Source organism: Xiphophorus couchianus, chromosome 19 (assembly GCF_001444195.1).
Source record: "Xiphophorus couchianus chromosome 19, X_couchianus-1.0, whole genome shotgun sequence".
In the NCBI taxonomy this organism is placed as follows: domain Eukaryota; kingdom Metazoa; phylum Chordata; class Actinopteri; order Cyprinodontiformes; family Poeciliidae; genus Xiphophorus; species Xiphophorus couchianus.
The window spans coordinates 5693004-5716774 of NC_040246.1; the positions used below are offsets into that span (position 1 = coordinate 5693004).

Below are 23771 nucleotides of genomic sequence, written 5' to 3' on the forward strand. Positions count from 1 at the left end.
GTAACCTTCCAGACACGTGTTCGTCCCCGCAAACGCCTCTGTTTTCTGGGACCGGCTTAAACTCGCCCCCTGAGTTTGGCCCTGGGTTTGGCCCTGGGTTGACTTCCTGACGAGCAACACCCAGCGCCCGGTCATCCACGTTCGGTTTCAGCGCTCTTCGGCATGTTCTGCTCACAATGTGAGGTTTCCATCTCCTCTGTGGGCAGATCATTTGGATGCAGACGGCAGCAGGTTGGTGTCACAGCCGAGACACGCAGCAAGACACAACATGGCCATCAACAAAACAGGAGGCTGGATTTAAGGAAAAGAGAGGCACTCTGTTAAGAATGATCCCGCTTCCCTTATTACTGCCTGTTTTTTTCCTGTTAAGTAGCTCCCCAGAGCCTTTTAAGAGAAGACAACAAAGAGGGCTTTTAAATTAAAGACTGGTAAGTTACACTCGGGAGTCTAATTGTTTCCTTTTCACCAGGATGGGGGGGAGGGAGTGTCTTTGGATTTATTATCCTGTCACCTTAAAGACATTCACCTGCTTTCTTTTTCCCCCTGGAAATAGAAAAGCACACAAGTTTGCTGACAACACAAAGCTTCCCCACAGTCACGTGCAAATATCTTTAACTGCTGTCTTTGCAAGTTCTTGTAACATTACTATTATTTTTTTAAATTATTATTATTATTTTCAAATGCGACCTGTTTAAGATAAAATCAAAGGTGTAATTTCTGGTTGGTTTTCACCGCTAACTTTTATTCGCTTTTGCGATGTGACGGGTTCCCGACCACCGAAGCAGCGACTTACTGCCAGTAACTGGGTCATGAAATCAGAGCGTCTCACATCACCCACATTTACCCAGAAGAGACGGAGCAAGCAACAATCAAAATGCCAGCAAGGGAAGGACGATCTAAAGAAATCAAAGCCTGGTTTAAAGATTTTTTTTATTTTTATTTTTAAAAAATGCGTGGATCTCATTACCCTAAACATAGACGTAGTATGAGTGGGATATTCATCAAAGAGCAAAATATATATATAAATATTTCCTAAAGTGTTTAGTTGCCATGGAAACTAAAAGAAAAAAAAATACCAGTAACTTTTGGTTAGGTGTTCAAAAGCCGAAAGCATAACATTTGTTAATCGTCCTGCTTCGTCAAAATCTATGCTGACAAGTAAATTATTCACAAGTGGTTTCATTTGATATAATTACAGACAGACACGTCTGTCATTAGACATTGTTGGTAATGTTAAACTAACCGAACCAACTAGTGTTAATGAAGCCAGTCAGATGCTGGCATCAAACTTGGTTTGATATGTCTTCTTGTGATTTCTCAAAGCGGTTAATATTCTTACTGAACTGGTACATTCACTCCAGGGGCTTGCTGCAGCCTTATAAATAATTTGAAAGCACTTCTGTAGATTCGCTGCGATACTTTGCCGCTCTGTTTTATGTTGCCTCGCCAAAGTATTCGTACCCGTGGACGAATACTGAGAATTCCTTGTATTTAATAGAGCAGGGGTCGGCAACTCCAGTCATCGGGTGCCACTGTTCTGCCGCTTCTCCACGCATTACTGCTCTCACACCTGAATCCAAAGTCTGAACGATCTCCTCGGCTTGTCAGTGAGTGCTGCGAAGGCCTCATCATTGACCCTTCATTTGATTCAGGTTTGTTGGAGCAAGGATGCATCCAAAAGTTGCCGAACAGTGGCACTTGAGGACTGGAGTTTCCTGTAGAAAGTCTCACTTCAGGTCACATTACAACGGAAACCTTCAATATATTTTATGAAACGTTTATGTGGGAGACCGACGCAAAAAATAATTGCAACAAATAATTGCATTCTTTGATTAGCATCTGATTTGTACTGAAAGAGAAGAGGGATTAAACAAGTCTCTCCAGTTTTTCTCAGATATGTACGGTAAATCGATAAAAGAGGGCGTTAGTATTTTGTATGAGGGGCCGTTTAGGACAAAAACTACATTCTCTCTCACACACACTGCTACAGACTCACAGACGCCCACTTACAATTCTAAAATTGCACATATACTGTAGGGCTCCTCATAATTATGTATTTTGTTTTCGTTTGTTTTATTTGACACGCCAGATACTTAAAATGCAACCCAATAACACATTTGTGTTGACGTAGGTCATAAAATGAAAACAAAAACCTACATTGAAGTTTGTCACTGCAAAAAAAAAATATATAAAAAATTCTGAACCCCCCCCCTCCACCCCAAAAACAATTTCAAGAGGTATTTTTGCAAAGCACTCGACGCCTCGGCTGAGTGCACAAGGCCAAAGAACACAGATGCATTCACTCCAGTTCGTCTGGAACTTTGGTACTTGAATACATTTTCACATATTTTAACACTCCCGCTCGATACTTGCACTTCCGCCCACTGATGGAAAACTGACCGGCAATTATGCGGCTTCACTGGTGTTTCTCCTCATACCTACACAAAGCAACCCGCAGTTAGCACTAAATGCTTGCAGCCTACAGAAACTGTTGGGTCAGATCGTAGGAAGAAAAAGGAGCTCAGGGGTTTTGCTTGACCACATCGTTCCGGAGCTGTAGAGTCTAAGGTTAGACTCTACCAGAAGATCAAAAAGCATTTTAAATCACCTTCAAAAATCGAATTGTTACCGACACGCCATCGGCTCCAGGCTGAGTAATCGCTGTCGGTTTCTTGAGCATGCTCGTGTTTTTTTTTTTTTTTTTTTTTGTCTCTCAGCAGAACACGTAAGCGCACGCCTGCAATCACAAACAGAGAAGCATTTGATCTCACACAGACTCATGCGCCGCTGCACACACGTGGTCTCATGCACGCATTAAACACAAACATTGCTTACAGGCTCGTGCCTGCACCACTCCCAACAGGGTTCCCACCTCAGTGGTTAATAATTTATTGATTTGATGTTTGATAAGGTTCTTAATCAAATTTTCATGCGACCAGAGGCGTCTAAAAAGCAAAAAAAAAAAAAAGATGTCAAAGTAAAGCCATTGTGCTCTATTCCTGTATAGGTGTAACTTTGGAAGCATGTTGAGTATGAAACATTGAACCTAAGCTTAATTTAACATGCTTGTTGTTTTTGTGTTTTTCTTATGTTTCTTCTTCTTTGTGAGCCTTTCTGCTGTGGATTCGTACCACCACGCCACTGAACACTGAGTGGTAACTTCTCCGCACTGCTTTAGTGTCAGCCGAACTCTCACACGGTGGCTGAGAGTTGAAAAGACGCTGCCATTTGGGATGAAAAGGCAGGATTTTCAGGGTTTAAAACAAATGATTCAATCGATCGGTATGTAAAGTCATATGCAACACACATGGGAAGCTGAAAGGGTCCCAGTCAGGAACAGATGCTGCAGGTATTCAGTGTTCTCACCTGAAACTTGCAATCACTTCACAGCGTTTACACTGTAAAACCGCAATGCGATCCCTTTAGTCAAAGGAAGTTGGAAAATTCACAAATATTTAATAGATATGGCCTGTGAAACATCTCTGAAAAAGAGAATAAACCATCACTAAGAAGCAGCAGCTTAACTTAAAAATCTACTGATTGCTGTTGTTTGTATTCTCAGAACGTACAGTATTTGTTTAGAAGGCAACTTCTGGAATCAAATACCTTCCCACTTCAGCCTTTTCTGGGGAAATTTCAACCCTGGCAAAATATTTCAACCCTGACTAAAAGAGAAAGAATAGGCCTAGAAAATTACTCTGGTTCCTGGACAGAGGAAATATGCAAATGTTATCGTTACTGATATCGGAAATCGGTTTGATATCAGCCACAAAACAAGAATCAGCCTGCCTCTAAAGTCTCCGCTATAAGAACACCGATAAGTATTTCCTCCAGCATTCAGTCCAAAATAAGTCATAAAAGTATGCGCGATTTGTGCTGCTATCGTATCGGGTCAGTGGCGATGTCGGCAAAAACTCAAAGCTGTAATACCTGTATCGTATCGGAACTGAAACGCTCATATGGATGAGACCAAAACGGAACTTTCTGGCCAACATTTAAAACGCTGCACAAAAAGCTGAAAGCATCATCCATGGTGGCAGCATGATGCTTTTCCCCAAGAGGGATTGGGAAGCTGGTTAAAGCTAAATGTAACTAAATACAGGTGAAAACCTGTAAGAGGCTGCAAAAGACTGGAGACTGGGCTGGAAGACGATGTCCGATCTAGAGCAGCGGCAGGCGTAGGGCCGGCCAGTGATTAGCAGCTATGTGTAAAACAGTTGTGAGTGTTGACAATGGGGGGAATCACTTCTTTCTTCTAATGGCTTTAATGAGCTCTCTGGAGCCGTGGCTCTGCAAGAGGCAGCAACGCGGAGCTCCAATATGGAGCCGTACAGCAAAAAGGAGAGTGAGTAATGACCTAATAGAGACTGGAATAAAAGCACAGCTGGAAAGTGACAACGAAGACCAAACCGCTTACACAAGCGCTCAACCAAGCCAACAGAGTCGGTGAAAAACAAGCAGATCGACTTTTTTTTTAATCTTCCCCCCCTTTCTCTCCAGCCGCTGTAGCCACTGCGCTCATGTGGCGAAGAGTTGACCCACATTAGGTCAGCAAAATAACCCCCCCCCCCTCAAAAAAAACACTTTGCCCGGCAAAAAACTGCAGCCATGCATGCAGATGCACAGAAAGGCAGGCGAAAAATATGCAGCGCTTCGTCTCACAAGCCTCCGCATGAGGAAGTCAGCGAGGGTGTTTGAAGTTTGTTTGATCAAACAGAGAGTATGCAGCACCACTAGCTGATGCCACAGCCTATACTCCTCACTTTGCCCCGAGACAGCCACATACACCTCCTGTCAATTTTCTCTTCATTAACCCCTCTTCCCCCAATCTCTATCGCTCCCTCTCTTCATCTCAGTTTGTTGTTTTGTCCATCTCATCATCCATTTTTATTTTTCCATCTGTTTTCTTTTCCTTGACAAACCACACTGCAATTACCTCAGACGCTAATCTCATAAGGAGACGTGGCTGTAGGCCGTTTATAAAAATACAAAAAATATTTATTCGCTTGGACCAGTTGTGTTTTCTTTCTATTTCCTAACACGCTCCTTATCTCCAAAAACATTGAAGCTCCTCCAAGCCATATTTCTTGTTAGCCAAACATAATTTGTGACTCTGTACAAGCTGAACATGTTCGTTTCTGTCTCCGTATCTCCACGTCCAGCTTTGGATGATCTGTGGCACAGCAAGCTTCACGCCACGCACAGACGCCACAGTTAGCCGAGGAGCTCGCCGCGTTTAAGAGAAACACGCAAGGCTTTTGCTAAAGCAAAACCTCTTGAGTTGTTTTTGTGTTGCAATTGCTTCAATGTCATTTTGTGGGGAGATTGGGGTGTGTGTGTGTGGTACAAATCTGAAATGTGTGGTGTGACTTTAGATTGGGGTGTGTGTGTGTGGTACAAATCTGAAATGTGTGGTGTGACTTTAGATTGGGGTGTGTGTGTGTGTGGTACAAATCTGAAATGTGTGGTGTGACTTTAGATTGGGGTGTGTGTGTGTGGTACAAATCTGAAATGTGTGGTGTGACTTTAGATTGGGGTGTGTGTGTGTGGTACAAATCTGAAATGTGTGGTGTGACTTTAGATTGGGGTGTGTGTGTGGTACAAATCTGAAATGTGTGGTGTGACTTTAGATTGGGGTGTGTGTGTGTGTGGTACAAATCTGAAATGTGTGGTGTGACTTTAGATTGGGGTGTGTGTGTGTGTGGTACAAATCTGAAATGTGTGGTGTGACTTTAGATTGGGGTGTGTGTGTGTGGTACAAATCTGAAATGTGTGGTGTGACTTTAGATTGGGGTGTGTGTGTGTGGTACAAATCTGAAATGTGTGATGTGACTTTACAATTGCCTGCTTTTCAGTGAATACTTTTGAGAACCACTTTTTTTTTTACTGCTTTCCCAGCTGTAAGTCTTTTATTGTATGGCTCTAGCAGATTATATATCAAATCTAAATTATTTGTTCATTGAAGTTTGCCAAATAGCTCACGCTCAGTCAGGATGGATGGAAAGTGTGTGCGAACAGCAATTTTCAAATTTTGCTACTGATTTTCAGTTAGATTTAGATCTGGACTTTGACTTTGACTCAATTGGGTTAATTTACACTATTCAATAGTAAATCCACCGAACCGCCAATGAGTCCAGGTTTTGTTGTTTTTTTTTTTGCAGCCTGTAGTCGCAAATCTGTTCTGGAGGCCTTCTCTGTTAGCAAACAGATTCCTCCACCTGAGCTGAATATACATTATAGTGAACTCAGCTCTTTTTCTACTTTTAAACTTCTCCTTAACTTCCTCTCTGAACTGTCTGCCGAGTTCCTTTGTTTTTGTGATGCTGTTTGGTCACTAATGTTCTCATAAACCTCTGAGGCTTTCATGGATCACCTGTTTGTCTACTGGGATGAAGTCACGCACATGTGGTCTTAAGATAAAAAGCAACACTCTCACATGATGTTGCCACTACCATTTTTGATTCTCAGCAGGTGACTTCTGATGGTTCCACTGGATTTTAGTCTGGAGTATCAAATACAAAAAATAAACAAAAAGTGGGGGGAAATACAAACGCAGGACACACTTCCCAGATTTTTGCTTTACATAATAAAGCAGTCTTCAATCTTTACAATCCAAACAGCCATTTTTACCAACTAAGTAAAACTTGCTAACAGCCACCATCACATGACCTTTTGGAAACAAATTATAATTAATATATATCTGCTATTTGAAATTATTTTTAATGTTTGAAGAAAGAATTTTATTTTTAGGTTTTAAGATAAATAGAAAATTTTTGCTAATCGGCAGTGGCAGGATGTAGGGGTTTGCCCTGTAACCAGTGGGTTGCTGGTTCAAATCCCACACCGTCTGAGTCATTTTGCCATTTTCTCTTTGGGAAAGACACTTCACTTAGCGTGTAGAACTTGATAACGTGCCATACAAGTACACATCCTTTACATTGTCTTCTATTAGTCTGTTAATAAACATGGAAAATTATACACAGTTTCTATATACAGACAGGTTTTTGGGGTTGTTTTTTTTTACAAAAAGAACAAATATAAAATATATTACAAGTACTTTTGATGTAATTCTGTTAAAAACAAAAACACTGCTAAAACCGGCCTCTATTATCATATTCATATTTAAAAACATGACTTGGTTCTTTTTCATTTTCAGCCCAGGGCATCAAGTGCCATCGTGAAATGGTCCGAAGATCCACTTGCACACCCTTGGCATAGCATTTCACAAATCATTTTCCTTCGTACATTACAAATATGCTCTATTTTGTGCTGGTACGTCAGATAAAATCCAGATAAAATGCCTTCCAATTAGACTAAATTTGAAAGAGTTCAAAGGGCCCTGGCAATTTCGCAAGGCTCTGTTGCTCCCTTACAGAGAAGCACGAGTGCAACAGCTAACACCGGGGCTGGTGAGGAACAGGACCCACCTGCTGCCCTTTCAGTAATCAGAGAGTGAGTGGGAGAGGAGGGAGAGCTGAACGGGGGAAAGCCAAGAGAAGCAGGACCCAGCAGTCGCCTCAGAACTACACAAGAGGCGAGGAAAATTCACCAGCCTTTGATTAGGCCCTTTAAACTTGTGTAAGGATCTTTTTTTATTATTTTCTTTTGCACCGAAGCCAACGCACTGGTACACTCTCGAGCTACACCTGAACACCCACACAAAACACACACACACACGCATGCATACAGTATTCAAGCAGAGTCGCGCATTCAGACGAAATATGGAAAAGGTCTGGACACAACAGGAGAAATGAGCAATCTCCCTCTCATTTGTGACACGGCACCTCTCCGGGGATGTGCGAGGCAAAAGGTGAAGCCAGGAAGAATGAGGCAATCTCATCAGCAGAGAATCTCCCTACCTTCTATTTCCATTAGAAGAAAAGAAGCAACTGCCAAAAGAAAAAAGAAAAAAAAAGCTAATAATTTTCTCACTTCTCTATTCTCCCTTTTATCTTCCATAGAGCGGTAACAGAAGAGAGAAAATTCGAATCTTAATGAAGTGCGCCGATTCTCCTCTTATGAATCTCCGGGAGACGGAGCGGGAGGGAGCGTGTGTTGGGAGATGTGGGGGGTCTCCGGGTGCGGAGGGGGCTCAGGTGAAGCTATAGAGAAGGTGACTCATCACGGTCCTCGTGTCTTGCTCATCTCCCTCCTAAAACTATTACTGATCTTTGACACCGTCTTGAGTGTAGTCAATACTTTTAATATCATAATCGATTAGCATCACGGCTCATTATTGACAATTCAGCCAGCGTCATAATTAGACTACGGTCAGTGAAATTCCCCCGCGAAATCATCCATCGAAATCTGCATAAATCAGACTTTTATCCCTTTTTCTTCTTTCCGTCTTCACCACCGCAATTGTCATCATCATCATCATCATGGTCTCCATTCACGACATGACAGCAGTCCTTCCTATTGTCCCGACATCACTTCCTCACCCTTGCGTCGCATCAGGCGCTTTCTTTGGCGCTGTCAGTGCCACCTCGTCAGTCATTACCTCTCATCTCCATTATCGTCATCATTTTGGGGGTTATTCCTGCCAATATTTGCATCTTTCCCCACTCCATCATCCTCCAGTGAAATCTCCACTACAGTCAAAAGCACAGCATGTGCACCAGCCTCCATGACAACAGCCTGGCTGTGATCAGCATCCCATAATCATCTCACATCTGTATTTTCCCTCGTCGGTATCCCCGGCCGGCAGCATCTTAGTCACAGCGGTGCGACGTTAGCGTCGCCATCGCTCTCGATGCCTTCTTAATCATTTTAATCATTTACACCATTATTGTTATTATAATCAGCCCTCTGGCAGGAATAGAAACCTGTAATTATTTTGACTATGATGACTCAAAATCTAAACCCTCCCACTATCCTCGTACCTGTTCAGACATTGTGATTGCTAATATAATTACTTCATCATAATTATGCCATCCGAATCAAGTTTCTTTAAATATTCCTACCTCCACAGTCCTAGTCACTAATCTATTAGACTCAGTCACACCATGCGGTAAAATTAGCATATCCTTATCTGCGTAATACACTGACTTCCACCCAATGACGGATGGAGATAGGCACCAGCGACCCTTCCAGTCCCCCCCCCGCCGCCGCCGCGACCGTACAAGGATAAGTGGGTAGAGACAGTGGATGTATGGATGGATCATGAATAATATAAAGAGGCTACTCTACATGTTGGTGTCACTGTAATCAGTCACATTAAATTAAGTTTAATCAACTTTTAATATACTGGGACTTTCTTGAAAGCTAAATAGGAGGAAAAGCAATCAAAACGGAGCTAGAAATCCCAGAAATTTAAACTAGAAGTGCATCGATTTATTGCCCAGCCGATGTATAACTTCTTGAAATGTGCCTTTATTTTATCCTCTTCATCACTGCCACTGGCACAATCATGATGATGATCATCATCATCATCATCATCATCATCAACGTTGACATCAATATAATCAGGCTCCAAATGAAAACATCAGCTATGGCCATCATCATCGCTGTGATCTGCCTAATTTCCTTCATCACATTCCTAATCACCACCATTTTGTTCCCGGCTGTTTTCATTATCCTCATCATCGTCATCATCATAATAATCTCTGTGAGCACAATTAGCAACATCGTCGTGATGATCACTGATTCAATTTATGTAAATAAATAGAAAACATTTCAGTCTAGGACGAATGTTTGACAGGACAACGGAGAGAATATTTTCATGCTTTGTAAAGCTATCACAACGTCGGCTCCTGTTTTTGTTCTCTTCCTTCCTCGAATTCAAATCAAATGGGAGGGAAAATAAGTTGTGGATGTTTTTTTTTGTCCCCGAGGCTGACATGCCGTCACTGACAGCACGAACTATCAAAAGTGCATCACAGAGAACGGATGTATATTAGCTCCAAATCTCTCAGCTTCCCGCTGCAGACTTTTAATTTATATGTTTACTGCGCTGGAGCTGAAAGTGAAGACAAATGCTCGACCTGAATCGGACGTTGCTGGCAGGAGTTATCATTAACATCCTTTCACCTGGATGTTCATCAATACCGCCGCCCTCATCGTACCAGGAAGATCGACATCACCACCGCTTTCTGTCTGGAGGCGTATAATATGAGTGGCTTATGCTCTCATATATATATGGCCCTCGGAGTCTTGCTTTGCATTAGATCAGGATTAGACCCGCGGTGAGGATTATTTTGTGGGACGGAAGGAATATTGCTTCTAAGGGAGAGGAAAAGAAACAAACAAAAAAAACAGATGGACACCTTGGAGAATTGTATAAGAATGAGTTACTTAGCAGCCCCGGCATCATTGAGTGGAATTAAAGTCCGAAAAGAATCGTCAAAGTATGGTGACATCTGTTGGTTCTGCCCCATTATGTCCCATTAGCATGCAGTAAAAAGCAACAAAAAGAAACAAAAATGTGACTCTGACCAGTTGCTCTCTGTTATTTCAAAAATGGCTTCCTCTTTTGTTCCACTGAGACCAGATTTTTTAATTTCATAACTAGTAGATGTGATGTCAAAGAAATTCCACCACCTGACTTGTGCAGCTCCTCCAGAGTTACCATGAACTTCTGCCACCTGTTAACAAGATCCTACTACCACCATCTTTCACACTGGTGTGTAATCACTACACTAATTATGTAGGGATTTCTGAAGGTAGAGAAAGCTAAACGTATCAGATTTGAATGTATTTGTTGAGAAAAAGCCTGAAAACTATGCATCATAAATGTATGTGCAACCTGGTGTTACATTCCAATAAACTACGTCAACCTTTGCAATTGAAATATGACAAAGAAAATGGGAAAAGTTCAAATTTTACGGACAATTCTGAAAGACACGGTAATTGCTGTCTCCTGGCTCTTTCCGGTAGATTACACTGGAAGTGATTCCAAATCTCATCTCTCGTTTGCCCTCTTCTTCTGCGTTTTAAAAGTCAATCGGGTACAGCCTTGGACACAGATGAAAAGCAGGTCTTCATTAGCCCTCCAAAATATGCGCAACGCAGGTGCGTGGACACTCTGGGAAAACCCAGCCAACTGCCTTGCGACGATGTGATCTTGTCCGACAAGGAGAGAGATAACCTTGTTGTTCACAAATACATGGCAAAAACATTTTTACAGGATGTAACTGGTAGCCAAATTGTTTCATAGGAGGAAAATAAAAAATTAAAAGATGTAAAATGTACCGTTGCCAAACAGATCACCTTTTAAGTTCAATGTCACCTGCAACGATGCCAGGAGGACGAGAGGAGATCTCGTCTCTCCAACTTTTGAATGTGACTTGTATTTGTCAGTTTTGAATGTAAAATCTTATCTTTAAAGCTGCACGCACCAGAGGTCATCCCTAACACCTAACGGGGGGCCGCGCAAAAGGCCAATGTTTTCTCAGTAACTCCAGCCTCTCAACACCCACCCACTGAGACAATCCAACCATGCGCTTCTTGTTGCTGTCAAACTATTCCTAAAGTAGCCTTTGGCTTTCTCGTTTTTAGGTCCTCAAATTTTCACCACTTTTTCTTTCTAAATCACTCCTCTCCATCCTTAATGCTTTGTTTTCTTCTCTTTTTTCTTATCTCAAAAAAAAAAAAATGTTGATTAAACTTTTTTATTTCATCCTTATCCTGAATGTGGCCCCAATCCTTCAAGTAAATCTCTTCAGTTCTCTAGTTTTAGTTTTTTTATTCTCTTTTTCTTGTCCCTTGTGGTCAGTCCGAGGCGCACCCAGATAGCAGTGTATGCTTTATTATCAGTCTCCAGCTGGTCCATATGGAATCCAAGCTGCGGGCATCCCATTAGAATACCAGGCAGGCAGAACTGAAAGAGAAGAGTCTTATTCTTTTACCGGCTAACACAATCTGCCCAACCAGCCGGGACCTGAGGAAAAAGTATTAGAAGGGAGCGAAAACCAGAATGAGGCAGGAATAACAATGGCTATTGTTCACAGTGTATTGAATGCAGTCATATTCTGGTCCAGTATCTCTCCACTAGTTTTATATATATATATATATATATATATATATATGTATATATATATCCAGTCTGTTGGTGTCTTCCAAAATAAATGTAAATCAAAAGAAAAGCCCCCTTGCCCTCGCTGCCTCGCTTTCTCTTGGTTTGAACAGAAACTCCTGGGATCTCCCTCAGGTTGTTTCGGAGCGCTTACATCATCATCATCATCATCATCTCCATGGCGATTATCATCAGCAAACCTCATTAGCGGAGGAGAGCAGCCGAAGAAGCATAACATCCCCGCGCGTTTGGCTCGCTCCGTCTCGGCTGCGCTAACAATCAAACGCTGAGGGAAGTTAAGTAAACATTATACGTCTCATCACAGATTCCTCAGCGTGCAGGTGACATACTAAACAGATCAACTCCACTTCGGCTGGCAGATCAAAAGATGATATTTTTCCAGCAAGCTCAGAAACTCTGAGGCAGGATAGAAAACCTGAAAAAAAGAGAGAGAGAGAAAGAGAGAGAGAGCTTCCATCCACACACACACACACACACACACACGCACACACACACACACACCTACACTTTTCCAATGCATTTTCTGTGAGAAATGCATTGGCAAGGTCTGATTTCATTTGCCCTGAGGGGGAAGATATTTAGCGGTAAACCTGCTCTGAAAACGAGATAATTTCTAAGACAAGTATTAGCATTCCAAGTCACAACCTTCACTCTGAAGTAAAATCTTTAATTCTGATGTTAGGGAAAGGTGGCACCACTTGAGGAATATATTTTTGTTATTCTTTACATTACAGTTTGAGGATTTAATCGGAGCTAAGATTAACCAGTGGATGAGTCATTACCAAGGAAGACTTTAATCGTTTTGCAGCTATTGTGTTTTCAATGTCAGAAAAAGTATAGATTTTTGAGTGACAGACCAACACAAACTAATATTAGTGCTTTGAAGGGGGGAAAGAAATGACATGACTTTCATTAAAAAACAGAAAATCTGCGAAATGGGGTGCGTTTCTACTCAGGACTTTATAAATGAAGATCCAGTGCAGCAAATTGCAATCATAAGTCACTTCTACCTGTGAGTAATATAATCACAGTAGCTAGGAGACAAGCTGTTTTGTGAAAGCATCAAAGTTTGGTAGAGTACATTAGTGAACAAGCAGCATCATGAAAACCAAAGAACAGAGCAGAAAGGAGGTCCAAAGAAGGGCTGGGTTAAAGAAAGAGCATCCGGGTCATTGAAAATCTCACACAGTGCTATTGAATCCATCAAATGAAAGTGGAAAAAGTATGAAAGAACTGATCAGGCACCTAAAACAACAGTACATGCCAGGAGAGCTTGTGGACCACTGTAAGTATGGAGGAGCTTGAGAGATTCAGAGTTGTGCACTACGCAGACCTTGGGTCCTTCTGTGTTTGTAAGAGGGGGTCACAAGAAGTCCTGTTAAGAGTTTGGCACAAGCCGTGCAGATGACACTGGAAAAATGTGGATGAAAGCGCTCTTGTCAGATGATGAGACCAAAAGAAATTTGTTTTTTTGAAAATACTTTGTAGAGAGGAGAAATTGCATCAACTTGAACACACCAGGGGCGGTAAAAGAATCATGCTGTGGGAATACATTTGTTCAGCAGGTCAAACCTGGTCAGAGTTGATGGGAAGATGGAGATGGAAGGAGGGTGTTCGATCAATCCTAAACCTGCAGCTTCAAACTATTTTGAAAAGAAGAAATGGCACATATTCGTCAACTTTCAGAAATGCATCTGTTTAGAAAATACATATGAAACTCAAAAAAGCTTGTGTCATCTCTTCCTTCCACTGCACAAATATGCACCACTTTTGTGTTGTGATATCCCCTAAAATTCCAATGGGGAGCCCTAGAGTTCTGCATTCGGAACATTCCACAAGGTGGGAATATTTTTCGCAAGGCACCACGCATAAACCCCCCTACCTCCTCCCGTTACGCTATTTCACATCTGAAAGTAATTAACAAAATGTTTCAACTCAGGCAGAAGCGCAACAAAACGAAACCGAGCAGTAATTAAACACAACTCTCACGTGGTATAAAACCAGTAATAAACAGGCCTTCTCCGCTCTTAGCAGCTCGACACTTGACATATAACAGTTTGCTTTCCCGCAAACTCTCCGGCTCTGGCGCTGTGGGGAAAGCACAGGTGCAATTAATCATTTTAACGATGTTGCTTGGCAAGCCAGCTTGAACGCTGAGCCGAGCCTGGCTCCAGAACACTGGCATGAATGCATTCATCGTTACCATGATCAGCCACACCTGTGTTTAACCAGGCTAAACAGAGAGAGAAGAAGTAGCCTATTTTATTTATTATTATTAGTAGTAGTAGTAATAGTAGTAGTAGTTTATTTATATATATATATATATATATATATATATATATATATATATATATATATATAAATAGATAGACCATTACGAACCACACTCCATACCAGTAAATCCAAGAAGAAGTTTCACGTAGCAGGGCGTCAAGAAAGGGCCTTAAAGCGAAACGTCCGGAGTGTTGAAGTTGGGTTCTGTTAAAAGTTTACAACCAGGCCATGTCTTTTCTGTAGTTGGTGTCTTAATAACTCTTGCTACCAACTCTTTAGCTGAGGTTGGCCAGACTGGGAAGAGTTGAAACCAAGCTGAGCTTCTACCATCTTTAACCAACTGTCATCTCAAAAATATCAAAGCAGTTTATCAAAAAAGAGCCATGTCAGGAACCTTTTAGCCATTATCACGTTATGCAGTTTCTTACGAGGAGGTCGATGATTAGCGACATGGGAAACGCAAGTAAAAAGCGGTGCGCCACCAACGGTCTGCCAGTGTGCACTAAATGTGGTATGCAAGTAACTTTCACTTAAAAACACTGTAGTATTTCTGGATTCAGGTCTCAAACTTCAGTCTTAATGGGCTGGTGCCCTGAAAATGTCAAATATCTCTGTTTCAGAACACCAGAATCCAATAATTTGGTTTCTGGGAGAAACTTGTAGCACTTTGACTCCAAGCTGCAGAGGCAATTCAACCAACTTATTCAAATTTGTTGGACCGTATCTTGACACTCCTCCACAAGAAGCTTATTCACATCGTACCACTTGCTAGAATAATCATTGCCATATGTGTAAATTAATGTTCTATGATAGCATAGAGGTTCAGAAAACAGTGTTTGAATAAACTACGTCTTTCGTGAGACTGGACTTGAGACAGTACAAGTCTGCTTTAGTCTTAACCTCCTCAGTCTCCGAACTACCTGGTAATTTCAACCTCCGCTAAAAAATTATCTGGATCATATTAAGAAAGTACAACAAAGGATTATCTGCGTCAGGTGAGATTTTAGCTGCTTATAATCTTTAGACCAAATTTCAATTTAGCATTTATAAACTACCCTTTTTAAGTCTTAAGGCATAATAAGACAGAAAAAAAGTTTTGGATTTCACTTCAGTCATGATTGTCGTTAAAAGTACAGTCAAACAGCTTTTCTTATGGCCTTTCTATGATCGGTAAAAAGAAAGTTTTGCTCTCGTCTTTACGTTGTTCTTGGCAGAAAATCAATATTTAATATTCAAATTAAGGTCAATAGTGTCTCAAATGCAGCTCTTGGGTTTTATGCGGTTCCTCTGAGTTTTCTGTGGTCTGACCTTGGTGATGAACTTTTCAGAGAATCGCTCCTGGGAAGATTGGCAACAATATTGAGTGATTTCCACTTCTAAAACAATATTCAGAGAAATACAACCAAATAGCTTCCTCTATGAATCTTCCATGTTCCACGAGCAACAAAAGTCACTGAAGGTCATCTATACTCTAGACAATTTGTAATGAGTAAAAAAAAAAATGTTGTCCTTGGAAAAAAAATTATGTACGCATTAAGAAAAACAAATGCTGTATTTCCCATGACAGACCAGTAGGTGGTGTTAAAGTCGACTATAAAATGGTGGACAATACGATGGGAATGATTTAATGGGCATGAAAACACTAAAAACACAAACAAGCAATTGCTCCAGCAATCTCAAACTTCTATTCTTGTGACAGCCATATTGGATTTATAAACCAGGATGGATAAAGAATCTTTGACTTTGTTAGACAAAAACTTTATTAATATATTAAATTATTGCCATTTATTTGGAGATCATATGCGAAAGAGATCCTCATCTACGCTTCGTCTCCACTATGAAACACGGCAGAAGCAGCACTGTGCTGTTGAAATACTCAGCAGGGAAGTTACTCATGTTTGGTAGGAAGATGCATTGAGCTAATAACTAGACGATTCTGGAAGAAAATATGAAAGTTTGAAAATACTTTTGCAAGGTCCTGTTAACATCACACTGAGTTTACCTCCTTCGTTTGTCTTAAATTATTAAATGTTATATTCCGATCCACAGCTCCAGGACACATAACACTTAGTATTCACACGTGCAAAGCTGCAGCAAGGTTCTTAAAGTGTTGCACATGAGGCCCCAAAAGCTCTCATATGTTTTGTGTCGTTAATGAGAACTATTTTTGGTTTCTAAAAACCCTGTTATGAGTTGTCAAGCCTGATTATCTCCATTTATGGAGTTTCAACATTCTCGAATGAACGAGTTCACAAAAACATCGTTAGGAAGCCATAACCTCTGCCGAGAGCGCTGCCAGATTTGGTTTTCATTCAGTAAGCTCGATACCAAAAAAATAAATAAAATAAAATCACAAATTGATGCTGAAATGTCTCACCGCGTGGACGGCGCATTAAAAAATAAAAATCAGCAGACCTACTACTCCACTCTTAATGGCCCCCGCATATTAAGATGACCTCCTCCTGCCAATCAGCGCGTTGAATGTGCTGATGACTAAGATCCGCCAGACTAGAACCCGTTATGTAACCGTGTCTCTCCCTGCTGAGTTCGGAGAAATCATTTGCAAAGGTGGAAGCCTCAATGTTAATTACTCTAAGTATCAGTTTAGCTAGAGCCGAGGGGATATGGATACTGCATTAACTCTTGACACTGGCGTCTTTCAACATAAACCACAGCAGAGCCCTGTCATCTTAAGCAAACACGCACACGGCCGTGCGGATAAAGCCCAATGTGGGTCACGGCTGAAACATGTAACCTGATGTAGCGCTGCTTTGTGTCAGTCCGCCTGAGGCAATGTGGACATTGCAGGGCAATGCGAAGTTAGATGTAAAAAAAGACCAAAAAAAAAAACCCATCCCAATAGTATGAGCGATGGAGGGCCAGGAGGGAGAGGAGTCGTGATCCAAGACAGCGGGAGATGAGAGAGACCGTAAAGATGAAAGCTGGATAGGCACAGAAGTAAAGAGAAGGAGGGGGTAAATAAAAGAAAAATGGAGGTAAAGGAAGGTAGAGTGGGTAGTGGCGATCGAGGCGGCAGAAGATGGATTTAACCCAGGGGCAAGCTTTAGTCTGACAAACTGTCAGTAACTGAGCAGGAGAGAGTACACGTCTAAATGTAAATTGGATGCAAATCCTTGTGGTGTGTGGGTGTCCGGATGTGTGTGTGGGCTGGCTGGTGGTGGAGTAATGACTGACCACACATCCAGCGCCACCAGAATGCCTGCTTTAGCTAGTCTAAGTGTAGTCTCCTCAATGGGGGAAAAAAATGCACAAAGCAACCTATGGTAAAAGCAGGAAAACTTGTTTTCAGACCTTTCTTTTTAATAAATTCTAAAAAAAAAACAATCTAAAGATTTAAACACAACAGGGGCACAGGTAATCCTGTAGTATGATGTTCAAAATTGAGTTCCAGTGAATTTGATTTCCACTCAAAGTCCTTGAGATTCTTCAGCAAGTATGCCGTCAATAGTCTTACATTTGACAGTAGGAATGCGCCATATTATCGGCATGGTATCGGCCGATATTTGCTGTAAATTTTAATATCGGACATCGGCCATTTTTTCCAAAATAACTCACCGATAGCAAAGGCGTTGATTTTATATCACAAACCAGTGACAATGATGCTTGCAGCACAGCAAATTTGCACTGTTTGAGTGTTGTCAGATGTCATGAATAAATTTGACTTTAAACATAACACAAGTTGAAAGTATTACATCATTTTCAGCCTCCTTTTTGGCCTTTGCATTTGGTAGCAGGCTAAATTGGCAAAGATAATGCAGTATTTTAATTCCACAGTAGAGAAAGCCATATAGTTTCCGTAGCAGGTATAGGAAATTGGCATCGTTTTAGTATAACGGCATATCAATTATCAACCAAAAGTCGTGCATCCCTTTTTGACAGTGCAGACCAGAGCAGAAACCAAGCAATGAACGTAATGGGAAAGTCTTTTCATGGACAGATTTTGCCGAGATACACATTTGTGAAAATCAGTTCAAATTGCTCAATACAAAGGGGAAATTATACAACCTTTAAACCACCTTCTGGTCAGATTCCTACATATGTGCAAGTTTCAGCTGAATTTGTCAGAAGTTCAACTATTGCCAACAAACTCCACTAGTTGAAGCTTTATGGCAAAGTGTCCGTCGAGACGTGGCGACTATGCTAGAATGATTGGCGAGACAGACGGACACTTCTGAACGCTCGGCTAACACAATCCCTACTGTGAAGCACGGTGGTGGCAGCATCATGCTGCGAGCATGTTTTTTGCAGCGGGAACTGGGCAAATAAGCTAAATATAGAAAAATCTATGCATCTGTAATACTCAGATGTGTTTTTAGAAAAGTCCAACAATTAAAAAGCATGGAGAAAAATGCAGAAGTGTGAATATTTTCTGGGAAGTACTGCATCCCGGGCTGAAGCAGAAGGACAGGACATGGAGGTGGGAATCAACCAATTCAGACACGTGTGGAAACTTTCTACATGCAGAAAAAAATACCTCAAAGAAAAAAGCTGTGCTCGTCGCATAAAACACTTCCTCTTCAAAGGCTGCGTGGGTGCACGTGTTTGGGTGGATGTGTGTGAACATCTCCAAGGAGATGGATTGTGTCCCGTAGAAGGAAAGTGTCATCCACCATCAGCGCTTCTCACTGACATGGAGTTCCTCAAAGACACAGAGAGATGAGGAGAGGAGGAGGAACAAAGGAGAAAAGGAAAAGAAAGTCTTTTGAAGGATAAACCCCGGGATTAGATAAGGTGCTCCTTCTGGACGGTTCGGCCCATGTGTGTGTGTGTGTGTGGGTGTGTGTGTGTGTGTGTGGATGAGAGCCTATTGCTCTGAGCACATTAGCTGCTTGGGGTGAACAAAGCCCCTCACCTGCAGGCTTTATAATATGGGCCTGGGAGCCAAACAAGGCAGCCTCTATGTTTGTGTGTGCCGGCTATAGAAACGAAAACTGACACCGAGGATTTTTTTTTTTTTTTCTGGAAAATGAACAGACATGTGTCCATACACAAGTGTGCAACAGCACCCAGATAGAAAAATGGAGCCTGCATAACCTTGTATTCAATAGACATTCATAATGGTTGTGACTGACCTAAATCCGACTGCATGTATGTGTGTGTTCCACATTTATTCCCGCCTGCATGTTGGCAGAAGGAAGAAAGAAAAAAAAAAAACCTCTTCTATGCGGGTCTGAGAGATTTCCAGATCGTGCTCCAACATTGCAGCATTGTTGTGATAATGTTATGTTAATAACGTTATGCCACTATGTTACTGCGCAGCACTCCGTATCACACCGCAACAGGAAGATGGACAACGCATGGTGTGTGTTGGAGGGTGCTGCCCCCCCCCCCACTGTGACCAAAAGTGGCCGGAGCTGTTTGAATTAGATTATCTCATGCATTTTCTCTTTTCCAGCGAGACCTCGAAAGAGATAGGACCCGCTGAGAGTCAGGGATTGGGGGAAAAAAAAAAGAGTTGGAGCAATTTGTAGTTGAGCACCCCCTCCCCACCGCACACACACAACACACACACTCAAGAAAGAACATCAAGTGAAGTTATTTATTTATCCCGACTTATTCAGGTTAATCTTATTGAGATCAATGCGCTCCCGAATACACGTAATTGACATACAATTAGCTAAAAGGTTTAAAAAAAAAAATTTAAAATTAACAGATTTTATAGAGTTGATGGTTATTAATGCTGCAGACGCACTGAGGGGAAAAGTAGGGCAAGAGAGGCTGGAGTAAACAGAGAGGAAGTGGACACGCATTAATTGAAGGGGCTGAGAAAAATCTGCATGGAAGGAAAGTAGGAAAACACAAGAGCGCTAATCCTATTGCTTAGAAATGATGGGATTAAACAAAAGATGTGGTCCTCCAAGACTTAAGACAAACAAAAACTTTGCACAGGGAAAAAAGGTATTATAAGTGACTCCTCAAATGCTTGTTTTTACTTTCTAACAAGAGAGAAAGTTGGTCGATGTCTTCTGTGAACTCGGTTAATTTGGTTTAATCATAAAACAATTGAAATATCTCACTTTGTTGGTACATTAAATCGTAAATTGTCAAGAAGTTTAAAGCACCTTTTAGCTGAAGCTTAATTTCGTGACAGTACGCAATACAAGACGCCTTGGTTTGAGAGGAAAACAGTTCTGAAACTAGAGCCTTCTGTGAAAGTATCTATGCTGCCACCACCGTTTCATCTTAGAAATGGTTTCTTCACACTGAGATGCAGGTATTTTTTCCAAGACCCATATCTTTGTAGGCCACAAACCTCAGTGTTGGTCCCTCCGGACCAGACCACCTCATTCCACATCTTTGTTGTGTCTCCTAAATGGTTTGTGAGAAACTGATTCTCGGGACTTTTCTTCCTGCCACTCTTCCATAAATGACAGATTTGTGGAGTTTGCTATAATAGCTGTCCAGTGATTCTTTCACCTGAGCTGTGGGTCTCTGCTGCTCCTCATCATCCGCTTGGCAACTTCACCAACTAATGCTCCCTTTTCCTGCCCCGTCAGTTGTGGTAATGACGCATTTGAACCACTTTCTTTCCACATCGAGATGATGGATTGAACATGTTCAAAGCTTGAGATTTAATGATGTTTCTTCCTGACCTTTCTCTGCTGCGTTCTTTGGTCTTCATGATGCTGTTTGCTCACTAATGTTCTCCAACAAACCTCTCAGGCCTTCACAGAACACGTTTTTACTGGGGATAAATCAAAAGCGGGGGACTCTGTTTAGTGACTGAGTTTTATTTAGGAGTATCAGAGTAAAAGGGTACATTGCTAAGCTTTTAGAAATCGCCTGTTTGTCCTTGTGAAAGTCACACAAATTGAAATGCGACAAACTGTAAAATGTTTTAAGCAAGTCCTTAGGAGTTGCTTTTGCGAGGCACCTTTTCTGTGTATAAACTTAATGATAAGTTTGTATTTGATATTACATTGAAATGTTCTTGAAAATAAATTCAGTTGGTGCATTACACATTTAAGAAGGAAGTGCCTGCTATTTTCTCCCTTGTCCGGATGCCATCTATGGATGCAACATCCCGGACCTTCAATGAAAAATGTTCAACTTTTCTCTGAGTGCGATAACATCTACGACATGTTCAGTAGAGACTTTGTTTACAAAGCGTGTGGACGGTGGGACAGTGAACCTTTAATTTATTTTTCGATGTATCTAATCAGGGACAAGACATAATGGAATATTCCATTAAGGACAAAAGCAATCGTTGTAGATCAGCCTTCCAAAAACTAAATAAATAAATAAAGTTCAAGACCTTATCCCTTCTAAAATATTAACCTTTTGAACTACAGATACAAAGAAAGCCAATTAAAACTAGAAGCAGCATGTGCTCTCAAAATCGGAACGCTGCAGCACGCTAAATCCTTAGGAGTTAACTGGACTACAAGTTCCAAGTCTGTGCTCGTGATCTTCTAGGAAAGGAGCTCTTAAGCTGCTTTGGAGTCAGAAAGGACATTTTGGATGCACAAAGAAAAACACAATGCACAATTTCTGATCAACTAATTCACACAGCTATTCATTTTTCTACACTTTGAGTCTCTTCACTCTCTCTGGCAAGTGCTTCCTTTAGTGTGCTTCTCGTTAGGCTGCAGCAAACATATGGAAGAAGAGGAAGGTGAACTGGTCAGATGAGACAACGCTGTATGTGACTCTTAACACACCGTCCTCACCTTGAAACATGGTAATGGCAGCATCATGCTGTCTGGATGCTTTTTTCCCCCTCTACAAGGACAGGGAAGCTGGCTCCACCTTCATCAAGACGGCTTATATTAATGTACGTTCATCTCCTAATGACCCAGTTAAAGTTTATCAAGGGAAAAAGTTTTATTTCCTTTGAATAAAAATGGCTCATTATTGTAGTTGTAGAAATTACTGCACATCTTACAGAGTTTAATATGAGTAATTTACTTTTTAGTACAGTTATAATGATAAAAAAACAAAGGCAAACCTTGCCAATAAAACCTAGCAGGTGACTTTAATTCAAAGGAATCTGAAATACATGGAAGTGGATGACCATCACAGGAGCAGCACTGTGGATCTGTGTGTGCGTGTGTGTGTGTGTGTAAATGCAGAGAAAGGCAAAGCATGAGCGGTGACAGTGCCAAGGCCTAGCAGAGGGGTGGGGAGATGAACCTCTCCGCCGCTACAAAGCCTAGGCTCACTGCTTTAGCACCAATGCATTTTTGATGTACCCCCGTTTTCTTGCTTCTGCTTCTCCGTAGTCCCTGATGGAATAACAGCGCCCCCAGCAACCTCCTATATAGCTTAAATGTAGCCTGTGACGCTCGCGGTGCGTAGGTGTTTCAGTGTGTGTTGGCTTGTGCGCGAGCGTGTGTGTATGGCAGAAGAGTGGGAGCGCAGACAGACAAATGGAATGACAGAAAGAGACTCTGGGAAAAGGAGAAAATGTTTCCCCTTGCCTATTAAATATTTGAGGAGCCTTCTGTGGAACCGTGATGCATTCAGAGACGGGCCGGTGTTGGCGCGGGGTGTGTTTGGGTGATGCAGGGAGAGTCAGGGCCGTTTAGGTTTAGACTAACTCAGTCATGAGAAAGAGAGAAAGAGGAAGGGAACGCTTTCACTGTTTATGAGGCATAGGCGGGTGTGAGATTCTCACGGCATGATAACCTTGAGTAAAATTACCACCTAGAGTTACACAATAAAGATCCAATCCAACTGCTTTTACATTTACAATAATATTTGATGTGGCTGCTATAATATGCAATAACATATTAATTATTATGGTTATAATAACGCTATTACATTGGCTTACTGTCATTCTGAGTTTGATACAAAAGTTTCGCCGATATTAAAACTTAACGGGTAAAAATGGTATTGATACAGGGGTTTTTTGTACCATATTTGATACATTGAGGGGTTTTTTTTTATTAATATAGTAATAATTATTGCACTTTTCCAAAATCATAAGGTATATTTTGCATGCCTTAAAATTTACACCACAATAATCACGTGCCAGTTCCTGTTGAATGTGCTTCGTTTTTCTTATAATCAACGTGAAACTGGTGGCTGGTGGTGGGGCTGCCTTCTTTCAGCCAGCTGACTGTCAGTGCACAGAAACAGGTGGGAGTAGGGGAAGTGCTTTAAGCTGGAGAAGCAGGATGCTAGCTTTTTTGTAAAAAAAAAAAAAAAAAAAGAAAGAAAGAAATAACATTCTGAAAAAGGTTCTCTTTATTAGTTTTTAAGTTTTCGAAAAAGGAAAGAAAAAACACATTCTCATCCAATCATCCAAAATTTCCCTCCGTGTCATATTTGATACGTCAGGCAAATATTGCCATGAATCTGCAAAAATTTCACTGAACTAAACTTTTTGGGGAGGGAGTGAGACAATTTTTCCTTCTCACGCAAAATTTGTCAAACATATTGAGCAGTTAGCTTACTTTAGCTTACTTGTTCGACATGTGAGGGGAGCTGGGGAAAAAAA

At 41.3% G+C, this 23771-nt stretch overlaps 1 protein-coding gene across 2 annotated transcripts in view; it reads right to left on the bottom strand.

Annotated features, from left to right (window-relative positions):
• The window catches only part of efna2a (ephrin-A2a), a 120845-nt gene that overhangs the window by 90586 nt on the left and 6488 nt on the right, over positions 1-23771 (bottom strand). The gene's annotated exons all lie outside the window — the stretch shown is intronic.